Source organism: Jaculus jaculus, chromosome 20 (assembly GCF_020740685.1).
Source record: "Jaculus jaculus isolate mJacJac1 chromosome 20, mJacJac1.mat.Y.cur, whole genome shotgun sequence".
Classification (NCBI taxonomy): Eukaryota; Metazoa; Chordata; class Mammalia; order Rodentia; family Dipodidae; genus Jaculus; species Jaculus jaculus.
In genome coordinates, this window is record NC_059121.1 from 15,705,544 (window position 1) to 15,718,633 (window position 13,090).

The window sequence follows — 13,090 nt, forward strand, 5'->3', positions numbered from 1 at the left end:
TGGGGTCGGAACCCATTTTCACCCGGTCAGGCCTATTTCACCCGGTTCGGACCCTGTGATCCCGGACGAATCCCCATCAGCGATTTTTCCCCATTTTTGGCCATTTTTTCCGCGTTCAGCCGCTTTTCTGGATTTTCCCGGTTCACAGGGGTCGGAACCCGATTTGACGCTGTCATGGAGATTTCACTCGGTTCCGACTTGGTGATCCAGACGAGTCCCCATCGGGGATTTTTTTTCCTACTTTTGGCAATTATTTCCGCTTTCGGCCACTTTTCTGGAATTTCCCGGCTCACAGGGGTCGGAACCCGTTTTCACCCCGTCATGCTGATTTCACCCGGTTTGGACCCCGTGATCCCGGACGATTTCCCATTGGCGATTATTTCCCATTTTTGGCCCTTTTTTCTGCTTTCGGCCAGTTTCCTGGATTTTCCCGATTCCCATGTTTCGGAACCCATTTTTAGCCGGTCATGCCGATTTTACGCGTTTCTGAAACGGTGATCCCGGATGAGTACCCTTCGGCGATTTTTTTCCCATTTTTGCCCATTTTTTCCGCTTTCAGCCGCTTTTCTGGATTTTCCCGGTTCACAGGTGTCGGAACCCATTTTCACCCGGTCATGCCGATTTCACCTGGTTCAGACCCGGTGATCCCGTATGAGTACCCATCGGCGATTTTTTTCCTATTTTTGACAATTATTTCCGCTTTTGGCCACTTTTCTGGAATTTCCCGGTTCACAAGGTTCGGAACCCATTTTTACCCAATCATGCCAATTTCACCCTGTTGCGACCCAGTGACCCCGGACGAGTCCCCATTGGCGATTTTTTCCCATTTTTGGACATTTTTTCTGCGTTCGGCCGCTTCTCTGGATTTTCCCAGTTCACAGGGGTCGGATCCCGTTTTGACCCCATCATGCCAATTTCACCCGGTACTGACCCAGTGCTCCTGAAAGAGTCCAAATCGGCGATTTTTTCCCATTTTTGTCCATTTTTTCCCCTTTCGGCCGCTTTTCTTGATTCTCCCGTTCACAGGGGTCGGAACCGGTTTTGACACAATCATGCTGATTTCACCCGGTTCGGACCCGGTGATCCCGGACTAGTCCCCATGGGCGATTTTTTCACATTTTTGGCCATTTTTTCCGCTTTCGCCCACTTTTCTTGATTTTCCCTGTTCACAAGGGTCGGAACCGTTTTTGACACAATCATGCCGATTTCAGCTGGTTCGGGTCTGGTGATCCCGGAGAGCTCCCATTGGCCATTTCTTCCCATTTTTGGCAATTATTTCCGCGTTCGGCCGCTTTTCTGGATTTTCCCGGGTCACAGGGTTGGAACCCGTTTTGATGCCATCATGCAGATTTCACGTGATTCCGACCCGGTGATCCCTGACGAGTCCCCATCGGCGATTTTTTTCCTATTTTTGGCAATTATTTCCGCTTTCGGTCACTTTTATGGAATTTCCCGGTTCACAAGGGTTGGAACCCGTTTTCACCCGGTCATGCCCATTTCACCCGGTTTGGACCCGGTGATCCCGGACGAGTCTCCATTGGTGATTTTTTTCCTATTTTTGGCAATCATTTCTGCTTTTGGCCGCTTTTCTGGAATATCCCGGTTCACAGAGGTCAGAACCCTTTTTCACCCGGTCATGCCAATTTCACCCGGTTTGTACCCCGTGATCCCAGAGGAGTCTCCATCGGCGATATTTTCCCATTTTTGGCCATTTTGTCCGCTTTCGGCCACTTTCCTGGATTTTCCTGGTTCACATGGGTCCGAACCCGTTTTTACCTGGTCATGCTGATTTCACCCAGTTCCGACCCGGTGATTCCGGACGAGTCCCCATCAGCGATTTTTTTTCCCATTTTTGGCCACTTTTTCCACTTACGGCCAGTGTTCTTGATTTTCCTGGTTCACGGGGGTCGGAACCCGTTTTGATCCGGTCATGACGATTTCACCTGGTTCTGACCCGGTGATCCCGGACGAGTCCCCATCGGCGATTTTTTTCCCATTTTTGGCCATTTTTTCTGCTTTCGGACGCTTTTCTGGATTATCCCGGTTCACAGGGGTAGCAACCCATTTTGACCCCATCATGCCGATGTCACCCGGTTCCGACCCGGTGTCCCAGACGAGTCCCCATCGGCCATTTTTTCCCATTTTTGGCCATTTTTTCAGCTTTCCACTGCTTTTCTGGATTTTCCCTGTTCAAAAGAGTCGGAACCCGTTTTTACCCCATCATGCCAATTTCACCCGGTTCCGACCCAGTGGTCCCGGACGAGTCCTCATCGGAGATTTTTTCCCATTTTTGGCCATTTTTTCCGCTTTCAGCCGCTTTTCTGGATTTTCCCAGTGCACACGGTTCAGAAACCGTTTTCACCCGTTCATGCCGATTTCACCCGGTACGGACCCGGTGATCCCGGACGAGTCACCATTGGAGATTTTTTTCCCATTTTTGGCCATTTTTTCCACTTTCGGCCTGTTTTCTGGTTTGTTCCAGTTCACAGGCGTCGGAACATGTTTTGACCCAGTCATGCCGAGTTCACCCGGTTCCGAGCCGGTGATCCCGAAGCAGTCCGCATTGGCGAATTTTTCCCAATTTTGGCCATTTTTCCACTTTCAACCGCTTTTCTGGAATTACCGGTTCACAGAGGTCGGAACCAGTCTTAATCTGGTCATGCCGATTTCACCCGGTTTGGACCCCGTGATCCCGGATGAGTCCCCATTGGCGATTTTTTCCCATTTTTGGACATTTTTTCTGCTTTCGCCCACTTTTCTGGATTTTCCCGGTTCACAGGGTTCAGAACCCGTTTTGACCCCATCATGCCCATTTCACCAGTACCGACCCAGTTGTCCCAGACGAGTCCCCATCGGCGATTTTTTCCCACTTTTGGCCATTTTTTCCGCTTTCGGCCGCTTTTCTTGATTTTCCCGTTCACAGGGGTCTGAACCCCTTTTGACCTGGCCATGCCTATTTCACCCGGTTTGGACCCTGAATTCCCAGACGAGTCCCCATTGGCGATTTTTTCCCATTTTTGGCCATTATTTCCGCTTTCGGCCACTTTCCTGGATTTTCCCGGTTCACATGGGTCGGAACCCGTTTTCAGCTGGTCATGCCGATTTCACCTGGTTTGTACCCCGTGACCCCAGACAAGTCCCCATTGGCGATTTTTCCCCATTTTTGGCCATTTTTTCTGCTTTCGGCCGCTTTTCTGGATTTCCCCGATTCCCAAGTGTCGGAACCCATTTTGAGCCGGTCATGCCGATTTCACCCGTTTCTGAACAGGTGATCCCGGATGAGTACCCATCGGCGATTTTTTTCCCATTTTTGGCCATTTTTTCTGCTTTCGGCCGCTTTTCTGGATTTTCCCAGGTCACAGGGTTCAGAACCCGTTTTCACCCGGTCATGGCGATTTTACTTGGTTTGGACCCGGTGATCCTGGAGGAGTACCCATTGGAGATTTTTTCCCATTTTCGGCCATTTTTTCCGCTTTCGGCCCATTTTCTGGTTTTTCTGGTTCACAGGGGTCGGAATCCGTTTTGACCCGTTCCTGCCTATTTCACCCGGTTCCGAACCGGTGGTCCTGGACGAGTCCCATCGGCGATTTTTTCCCATTTTTGGCCATTTTTTCCGCTTTCGGCCACTTTCCTGGATTTTCCCGGTTCACATGGGTCAGAACCCGTTTTCAGCCGGTCATGCCGATTTCACCCGGTTTGTACCCCGTGACCCCGAACAAGTCCCCATCGGCGATTTTTTCCCATTTTTGTCCATTTCTCCGCTTTTGGCCTCTTTTCTGGATTTTCTAGGTTCACAGGAGTCGGAACCTGTTTTCACCCGGTCATGCCGATTATACCCGGTTCAGACCCGGTGATCCCGGACGAGTCCCCATGGCGATTTTTTCCCCAATGGTGGCCATTTTTTCCACTTTCAGCCGCTTTTCTGGATTTTCCCGGTTCACAGGGGTTCGAACCCGTTTTGATCCGTTCATGCTGATTTCACCCTGTTCCGACCCGGTGATCCTGGACAAGTACCCATTGGCGATTTTTTCCCATTTTTGGCCATTTTTTCTACTTTCGGCCACTTTTCTGGATTTTCCCATTTTACAGGGGTCGGAACCCGTTTTGACCCCTTCATGCCGATTTAAACTGGTACCGACCCAGTCGTCCCAGACGAGTCCCCATCGGCTATTTTTTCCCAATTTTGGCCATTAATTCGCTTTCTGGAATTACCGGTTCACAGGGGTCTGAATCCGTTTTTACCCCATCATGCCGATTTCACCCGGTTCCGACCTGGTGGTCTCGGACGAGTCCCCATCGCCGATTTTGTCCCATTTTTGGCCATTTTTTCCTCTTTTGGCTGCTTTTCTGGATTTTCCCGGTTCACAGGGGTCGGAACCCGTTTTGACGCGGTCATGCCGATTTCACGCGGTTCCGACCCGGTGATCCCGGACGAGTCCCCATCGGGGATTTTTTTTCCTATTTTTGGCAATTGTTTCCACTTTCGGTCGCTTTTCAGGAATTTCCCGGTTCACAGGGGTCGCAACCCGTTTTCACCCGATCATGCCGATTTCACCCAGTTTGGACCACGAATTCCCGGATGAGTCCCTATTGGTGATTTTTTCCCATTTTTGGCCATGTTTTCCGCTTTCGGCCACTTTCCTGGATTTTCCCGGGTCACATGGGTTGGAACCCATTGTGAGCCATTTATACTGACTTCACCCGGTTATGACCCGGTGATCCCAATCAGTCCCCATCGGCGATTTTTTTCCTATATTTGGCCATTTTTTCCGCTTTCGGCTGCTTTTCTGGATTTTCCCGGTTCACAGGGATCGGAACCCGTTTTCACCCGGTCATGCCGATTTCTCCCGGTTCAGACCCGGTGATCCCGGACGAGTCCCCATCGGCGATTTTTTTCCTATTTTTGGCAATTATTTCCGCTGTCGGCCGCTTTTCTGGATTTTCCCGGTACAGGGGTCGGAACCCGTTTTGACCCCTTCTTGCCGATTTAACCTGGTACCAAACCAGTGGTCCCAGACGAGTCCCCATCGGCGATTTTTTCCCATTTTTGGCCATTGTTTCCGCTTTCGGCCGCTTTCCTGGATTTTCCCGGGTCACATGAGTTGGAACCCATTTTGAGCCGTTTATACCGATTTCACCCAGTTCTGACCCGGTGATCCCGGATCAGTCCACATCGGCGATTTTTTTCCCATATTTGGCCATTTTTTTTGCTTTTGGCCACTTTTCTGGATTTTCCCGGTTCACAGGGGTCAGAACCCGTTTTCACCCGGTCATGCCGATTTCACCCGGTTCAGACCCGTTGATCCCGAACGAGTGCCCATCAGCGATTTTTTCCCAATTTTGGCCATTTCTCCGCTTCCGTCCACTTTTCCAGAATTACCGGTTCACAGGGATTGGAATCCGTTTTTACCCCATCGTCCCGATTTCACCCGGTTCTGACCTGGTGGTCCCGGACGAGTCCCCATCGGCGATTTTCTCCCATTTATGGCCATTTTTCCGCATTCGGCTTGTTTTCTGCTTTTGCCAGGTTCACAGGGGTCAGAACCCATTTTGACCCACTCATGCCGAGTTCACCCTTTTCTGACCCGGTGATCCCGAACGAGTCCCCATCAGCGATTTTTTCCCAATTTTGGCCATTTTTTCCGCTTTCTGCTGCTTTTCTGTAATTCCCGGTTCAAAGGGTTCGGAATCCGTTTTGACCCATTCATACCGATTGAACACGGTTCCGACCCGGTGGTCCCAGACGAGTCCCCATTGGCGATTTTTTCCCATTTTTGGCCATTTTTTCCGCTTTTGGCCGCTTTTTGGATTTTCCCGATTCACATGGGTCAGAACCCGTTTTCACCCGGTCATGCCGATTTCACCTGGTTTGTACCCCGTGATCCCGGACGAGTCCCCATTGGCGATTTTTTCCCATTTTTGGCCATGTTTTCCGCTTTCGGCCACTTTTCTGGATTTTCCCGGTTCACAGGGGTTGGAACCCGTTTTGATCCGGTCATGCCGATTTCCCCTGGTTCCGTCCCGGTAATCCCAGACGAGTCCCATCGGCAATTTTTTCCCATTTTTGCCCAGTTTTTCTGCTTTCGGCCGCTTTTGTGGTTTTTCCCGGTTCACAGGGGTCGTTACTCGTTTTCGCCTGGTCATGCCGATTACACCCGGTTCCGACCCTGTGATTCCGGACGAGTCTCCATCGGCGATTTTTTCCCATTTTTGGCCATTTTTCCGCTTTCGGGCTCTTTCCTGGATTTTCCAGATTCACAGGAGTCGGAACCTGTTTTGACCCAGTCATGCCGAGTTCACCCGGTTCCGACCCGGTGATCCCAGAGGAGTCCGCATCGGCGAATTTTTCCCATTTTTGGCCATTTTTTCCGCGTTCGGCCGCTTTTCTGGAATTACCGGTTCACATGGGTCGGAACCAGTCTTGATCTGGTCATGCTGATTTCACCTGGTTTGGACCCCGTGATCCCGAACAAGTCCCCATTCGCGATTTTTTCCCATTTTTGCCCATTTTTTCCGCTTTCGGCCACTTTCCTGGATTTTCCCATTTCACATGGGTCGGAACCCATTTTGAGCCGGTCATATCGATTTCACCCGATTCTGATCTGGTGATCTTGGATGAGTCCCCATCGGCCATTTTTTTCTCATTTTTGGCCATTTTTTCTGCTTTCGGCCGCTTTCCTGGATTCCCGGTCATGCCGATTTCACCCGGTTCCGACCCGGTGATCCCGGACGAGTCCCCATTGGCGATTTTTGGACATTTTTTCTGCTTTCGGCCGCTTTTCTCGATTTTCCCGGTTCACAGGGGTCGGAATCAGTTTTGACCTGTTCATGCCGATTTCACACGGTTCCCACCCAGTGGTCCCGGACGACTCCCATCAGTGATTTTTTCCCATTTTTGGCCATTTTTTCCGCTTTCAGCCGCTTTTCTGGATTTTCCCAGTTCACATGGTTCAGAACCCATTTTCACCCAGTCACGCCGATTTCACCCAGTTTGTACCCCATGATCCGGGACGAGTCCCCATCGGCGATTTGTTCCCATTTTGGCCAGTTTTTCCGCTTTCGGAAGCTTTTCTGGATTTTACCGGATCACAGGCGTCGGAACCTGTCTTGATCCAGACATGCCGATTTCAGCCGGTTCGGACCCGGTGATCCCGGACAAGTCCCCATTGGCATTTTTTTCCCATTCTTGGTCATTTCTTCTGCTTTTGGCCGCTTTTGTGGATTTTCCCAGTTCACAGGGGTCGGAACCTGTTGTGACCCAGTCATCCCGAGTTCACCCGGTTCTGACCCGGTGATCCTGAAGGAGTCTGCATCGGCGATTTTTTCCCATTTTTGGCCATTTTTCCGTTTTTGGCTGCTTTTCTGGATTTTCCTGGTTCACAGGGGTTGGAACCCATTTTCACCTGGTCATGCCGATTTCACCCGGTTTGGACCCCGTGATCCCAGACGAGTCCCCATTGGCGATTTTTTCCCAATTTTGGACATTTTTCCACTTTCGGCCACTTTTCTGGAATTACCGGTTCAAAGGGGTCGGAACCCGTTTTGATGCCGTCATGCCGATTTCACCCGGTTCCAAACCGGTGATCCAGGACGAGTCCCCATTGGCGATTTTTTTCCATTTTTGGACATTTTTTCTGCTTTCGGCCGCTTTTCTGGATTTTCCCAGTTCACAGGGGTCGGAACCCGTTTTGACCCCATCATGCCAATTTCACCCAGTACTGACACAGTGGTCCCGGACGAGTCCCCATCGGCGATTTTTTCCCATTTTTGGCCATTTTTTCTGCTTTCGGCTGCTTTTCTTGATTTTCCCGTTTACATGGGTCAGAACACGTCTTGACCCGGTCATGCCGATTTCACCCAGTTTGGATCCGGTGATCCCAGACGAGTCCCCGTCGGCGATTTTTTTCCCATTTTTGGCCATTTTTTCCACTTTCGGCCGCTTTTCTGGATTTTCCCAGATCACAGGGGTCGGAACCCATTTTGACCCAGTCATGCCAATTTCACCCAGTTCTGACCCGGTGATCCCGGACGAGTCCCCATCGGCGATTTTTCCCCATTCTTGGTCATTTTTTCTGCTTTCGCCGCTTTTGTGGATTTTCCCAGTTCACAGGGGTCGGAACCTGTTGTGACCCAGTCATCCCGAGTTCACCCGGTTCCGACCCGGTGATCCCGAAGGTGTCTGCATCGGCGATTTTTTCCCAATTTTGGACATTTTTCCGCTTTTGGCCGCTTTTCTGGAATTACCGGTTCACAGGGGTTGGAATCCGTTTTGACCCAGTCATGCCGATTTCACCTGAGTCCGACCCTGTGATCCCGGACGGGTCCCCATCGCCGATTTATTCCCATTTTTGGCCATTTTTCCGCTTTCGGCTGCTTTTCTGGATTTTCCTGGTTCACAAGGGTCGGAACCCATTTTCACCCGGTCATGCCGATTTCACCCGCTTTCGACCCCATGATCCCGGACGAGTCCTCATTGGCAATTTTTTCCCATTTTTGGACATTTTTTCCTGTTTCGGCCACTCTCCTGGATTTTCCCGATTCCCATGGGTCGGAACAAATTTGAGCCCATCATGCCGATTTCACGCGTTTCTGACCTGGTGATCCCGAATGAGTCCCATCAGCGATTTTTTTCCCATTTTTTGCCATTTGTCCGCTTTCGGCCGCTTTTCTGGATTTTCCCGGTTCACAGGGTTCAGAACCCGTTTCCAACCGGTCATGCCGATTTCACCCGGTTCCGATCCAGTGATCCTGGACGAGTCCCCATCAGTGATTTTTTTCCTAGTTTTGGCAATTATTTCTGCTTTCGGCCGCTTTTCTGGAATTTCCCGGGTCACAGGGGTCGGAACCCGTTTTCACCCGGTCATGCCAAATTCACCCGGGTCCGACCCCGTGATCCCGGACGAGTCCCCATCGCCGATTTATTCCCATTTTTGGCCATTTTTCCGCTTTCAGCCGCTTTTCTGCATTTTCCCAGTTCACAGGGGTTGGAACCACTCTTGATCCGGTCATGCCAATTTCACTCGGTTCGGACCCGGTGATCCCGGACGAGTCCCCATCGGCGATTTTTTCCAATTTTGGGACATTTTTTCTGCCTTCAGCCGCTTTTCTGGATTTTTCCAGTTCACAGGTTTCAGAACCCGTTTTCTCCCGGTCATGCCGATTTCACCCGGTTCGGACCCGGTGATGCCAGACAAGTCCCCTTGGAGATTTTTTCCAATTTTTGGCCATTATTTCTGCTTTCGGCCCGTTTTCTGGTTTTTCCCGGTTCACAGGGGTCGGAACCCGTTTTGACTCAGTCATGCCGAGTTCACCCGGTTCCGACCCGGTGATCCCGAAGGAGCCTGTCGGTGATTTTTTCCCAATTATGGCAATTTTTCCGCTTTCGGCCGCTTTTCTGGAATTACCGGTTCACAGGGGTCGGAATCCATTTTGACCCTTTCATGCCAATTTCACCCGGTTCCGACCCGGTGGTCCCAGATGAGTTCCATTGGCGATTTTTTTCCAATTTCTGGCCATTTTTTCTGCTTTCGGCCGATTTTCTGAATTTTCCCAGTTCACAAGGTTCAGAACACGTTTTCACCCTGTCATGGCGATTTCACCCAGTTTGGACCTGGTGATCCCAGACGAGTCCTGATCGGCGATTTTTTCCCTTTTTTCTCCATTTGTTCCACTTTCATCCGCTTTTCTGGATTTTCCTGGTTCACTGGGTTCAGAACCCTTTTTCACCCGGTCATGCCGATTTCACCCGGTTTGTACCCCGTGATCCCGGACGAGTCCCCATCGGCGATTTTTTCCCATTTTTGGCCATTTTTTCCGCTTTCGGCCTCTTTTCTGGATTTTACCAGTTCACAGGCGTCGGAACCGGTCTTGATCCAGACATGACGATTTCAGCCGGTTCGGACCCGGTGATCCCGGATGAGTCCCCCTTGGCGATTTTTTCCCATTTTGGGCATTTTTTCTGCTTTCGGCCGCTTTTCTGGATTTTCCTGGATTACGGGGGTCGGAACCCGTTTTGACCCGGTCAAGCCAATTTCACCCAGTTCCAACCCAGTGATCCCGGACGAGTACCCATCGGCGATTGTTTTCCCATTTTTGGTCATTTTTTCTGCTTTCGGCCGCTTTTGTGGATTTTCCCAGTTCACAGGGGTCAAAACCCGTTTTGACCTACTCATGCCGAGTTCAACCGGTTCCGACCCGGTGATCCCGAACAAGTCCCCATCAGCGATTTTTTTCCCAATTTTGGCCCTTTTTTCCGCTTTCGGCCGCTTATCTGGTTTTCCCGGTTCACAGGGGTCGGAACCCATTTTGACGCCGTCATGCCGATTTCACGTGGTTCCGACCCGGTGATCCCGGACGAGTCCGCATTGGCGATTTTATCCCATTTTTGGCCATTTTTCCGCTTTTGGCTTGTTTTCTGCTTTTTCCTGGTTCATAGGGGTCAGAACCCGTTTTGACCTACTCATGCCGAGTTCACCCGGTTCTGACCCGCTGATTCTGAACGAGTCCCCATCGGCGATTTTTTCCCAATTTTGGCCATTTTTTGCACTTTCGGCCGCTTTTGTGGATTTTCCCGGTTCTCAGGGGTCGGAAACCGTTTTGATCCGGTCATATCGATTTCACCTGGTTCCGAATCTGAGATTCCGGACGAGTCCCCATCGGCGATTTTTTCCCATTTTTGGCCATTATTTCGGTTTCAGCCGCTTTTCTGGACTTTCCCGGTTCACAGGAGTCGGAACCCGTTTTCACCCAGTCATGCTGATATCATCCGGTTCAGACCCGGTGATCCCTGATGAGACCCATCGGCGATTTTTTACCATTTTTGGCCATTTCTCCGGTTTCAGTTGCTTTTCTGGATTTTTCCGGTTCACAGGGGTAGAAACCCGTTTTGACACCATCATGCCGATTTCAACCGGTTCCGACCCAGTGATCCCGGACGAGTCCCCATTGGCCTTTTTTTCCCATTTTTGGACATTTTTTCTGCTTTTGGCCCCTTTTCTGGATTTTCCCGTTTCACAGGGTTCGGAACCCGTTTTGACCCCATCATGCCAATTTCACCCAGTACCGACCCAGTGTCCCGGACGAGTCCCCATCGGCGATTTTTTCCCATTTTTGGCCATTTTTTCCGCTTCCAGCCGCTTTTCTTGATTTTCCCGTTCACCTGGGTCGGAACCCGTCTTGACCCGGTCATGCCGATTTCACCCGGTTCAGATCCGGTAATCCCGGATGAGTCACCATCGGCGATTTTTTCCCATTTTTGGCCATTATTTCCGTTCGGCTGCGTTTCTGGATTTTCCCGGTTCACAGGGGTTGGAACCCGTTTTGACGCCATCATGCCGATTTCCCATGGTTCCAACCTGTTGATCCCGGACGAGTCCCCATCGGGGATTTTTTTCCTATTTTTGCACTTATTTCCGATTTCGGTGGCTTTTCTGGAATTTTCGGTTCACAGGGGTCGGAAACCGTTTTCACCCGGCTTTGCCAATTTCACCCGTTTCCGACCCGGTGATCCCGGACGAGTCCCCATCGGCGATTTTTTCCCATTTTTGGCCATTTTTTCAGCTTTCGGCTGCTTTTCTGGATTTTCCCTGTTCACAAGAGTCGGAACCCGTTTTTACCCCATCATGCCGATTTCACCCGATTCCGACCCAGTGGTCCCGGATGAGTCCGCATCGGCGATTTTTTCCCAATTTTGGCCATTTTTCCGTTTTCGGCCACTTTTCTGGTATTACCGGTTCACAGGGGTCGGAATAAGTTTTGAACCGTTCATGCCGATTTCACACGGTTCCCACCCGGTGGTCCCAGACGAGTCTGCATCGGCGATTTTTTCCCATTTTTGGCCATTTTTTCCGCTTTCAGCCCCTTTTCTGGATTTTCCCAGTTCACATGGTTCACAACCCGTTTTCACCCGGTCATGCCTATTTCACCTGGTTTGTACCCTGTGATCCGGGACAAGTCCCCATCAGTGATTTTTTCCCATTTTGGCCATTTTTTCCGCTTTCGCCCCTTTTCTGGATTTTACCGGTTCACAGGTGTCGGAACCCGTCTTGATCCAGACATGCCGATTTCAGCCAGTTCGGACCCGGTGATCCCAGACGAGTCCCCATTGGCGTTTTTTTCCCATTCTTGGTCATTTTTTCTGCTTTCGGCCGCTTTTGTGGATTTTCCCAGTTCACAGGGGTCGGAACCCGTTGTGACCCAGTCATCCCAAGTTCACCCGGTTCCGACCCGGTGATCCCGAAGGAGTCTGCATCGGCGATTTTTTCCCATTTTTGGCCATTTTTCCGCTTTTGGCCGCTTTTCTGGATTTTCCTCTTTCACAGGGGTTGGAACCCATTTTCACCTGGTCATACCGATTTCACCCAGTTTGGACCCCGTGATCCCGGACGAGTCCCCATTGGCAATTTTTTCACAATTTTGGACATTTTTCCAATATCGGCCACTTTTCTGGAATTACCGGTTCACAGGGGTCGGAATCTGTTTTGACCCGGTCATGCCGATTTCACCCAGATCCGACCCTGTGTTCCCGGATGAGTCCCCACCACTGATTTATTCCCATTTTTGGCCATTTTTCCACTTTTGGCCGCTTTTCTGGATTTACCAGGTTCACAGGGGTCAGAACCCGTTTTGATGCCGTCATGCCGATTTCACCCAGTTCCAAACCGGTGATCCAGGACGAGTCCCCATTGGCAATCTTTTCCCATTTTGAAATTTTTTCTGCTTTCAGCCGCTTTTCTGGATTTTACAGGTTCACAGGCGTCGGAACCCGTTTTGACCCCATCATGTTGATTTCACCCGGTTTGGACCCTGTGATCCCGGTCGAGTCCCCATTCGCGATTTTTTCCATTTCTGGCCATTTTTTCCGCTTTTGGTGGCTTTTCTGGATTTTACCGGTTCACAGGCATCGGAACCCGTCTTTATCCAGACATGCAGATTTCAGCCGGTTCGGACCCGGTGATCCCGGACGAGTCCCCATTAGCGATTTGTTCCCATTTTTGGTCACAGGATTTTCCCGTTTCACATGGGTCGGAAAAAATTTTGAGCCGGTCATGTCAATTTCCAATGATTCCGACCCGGTAACCCCAGATGACTC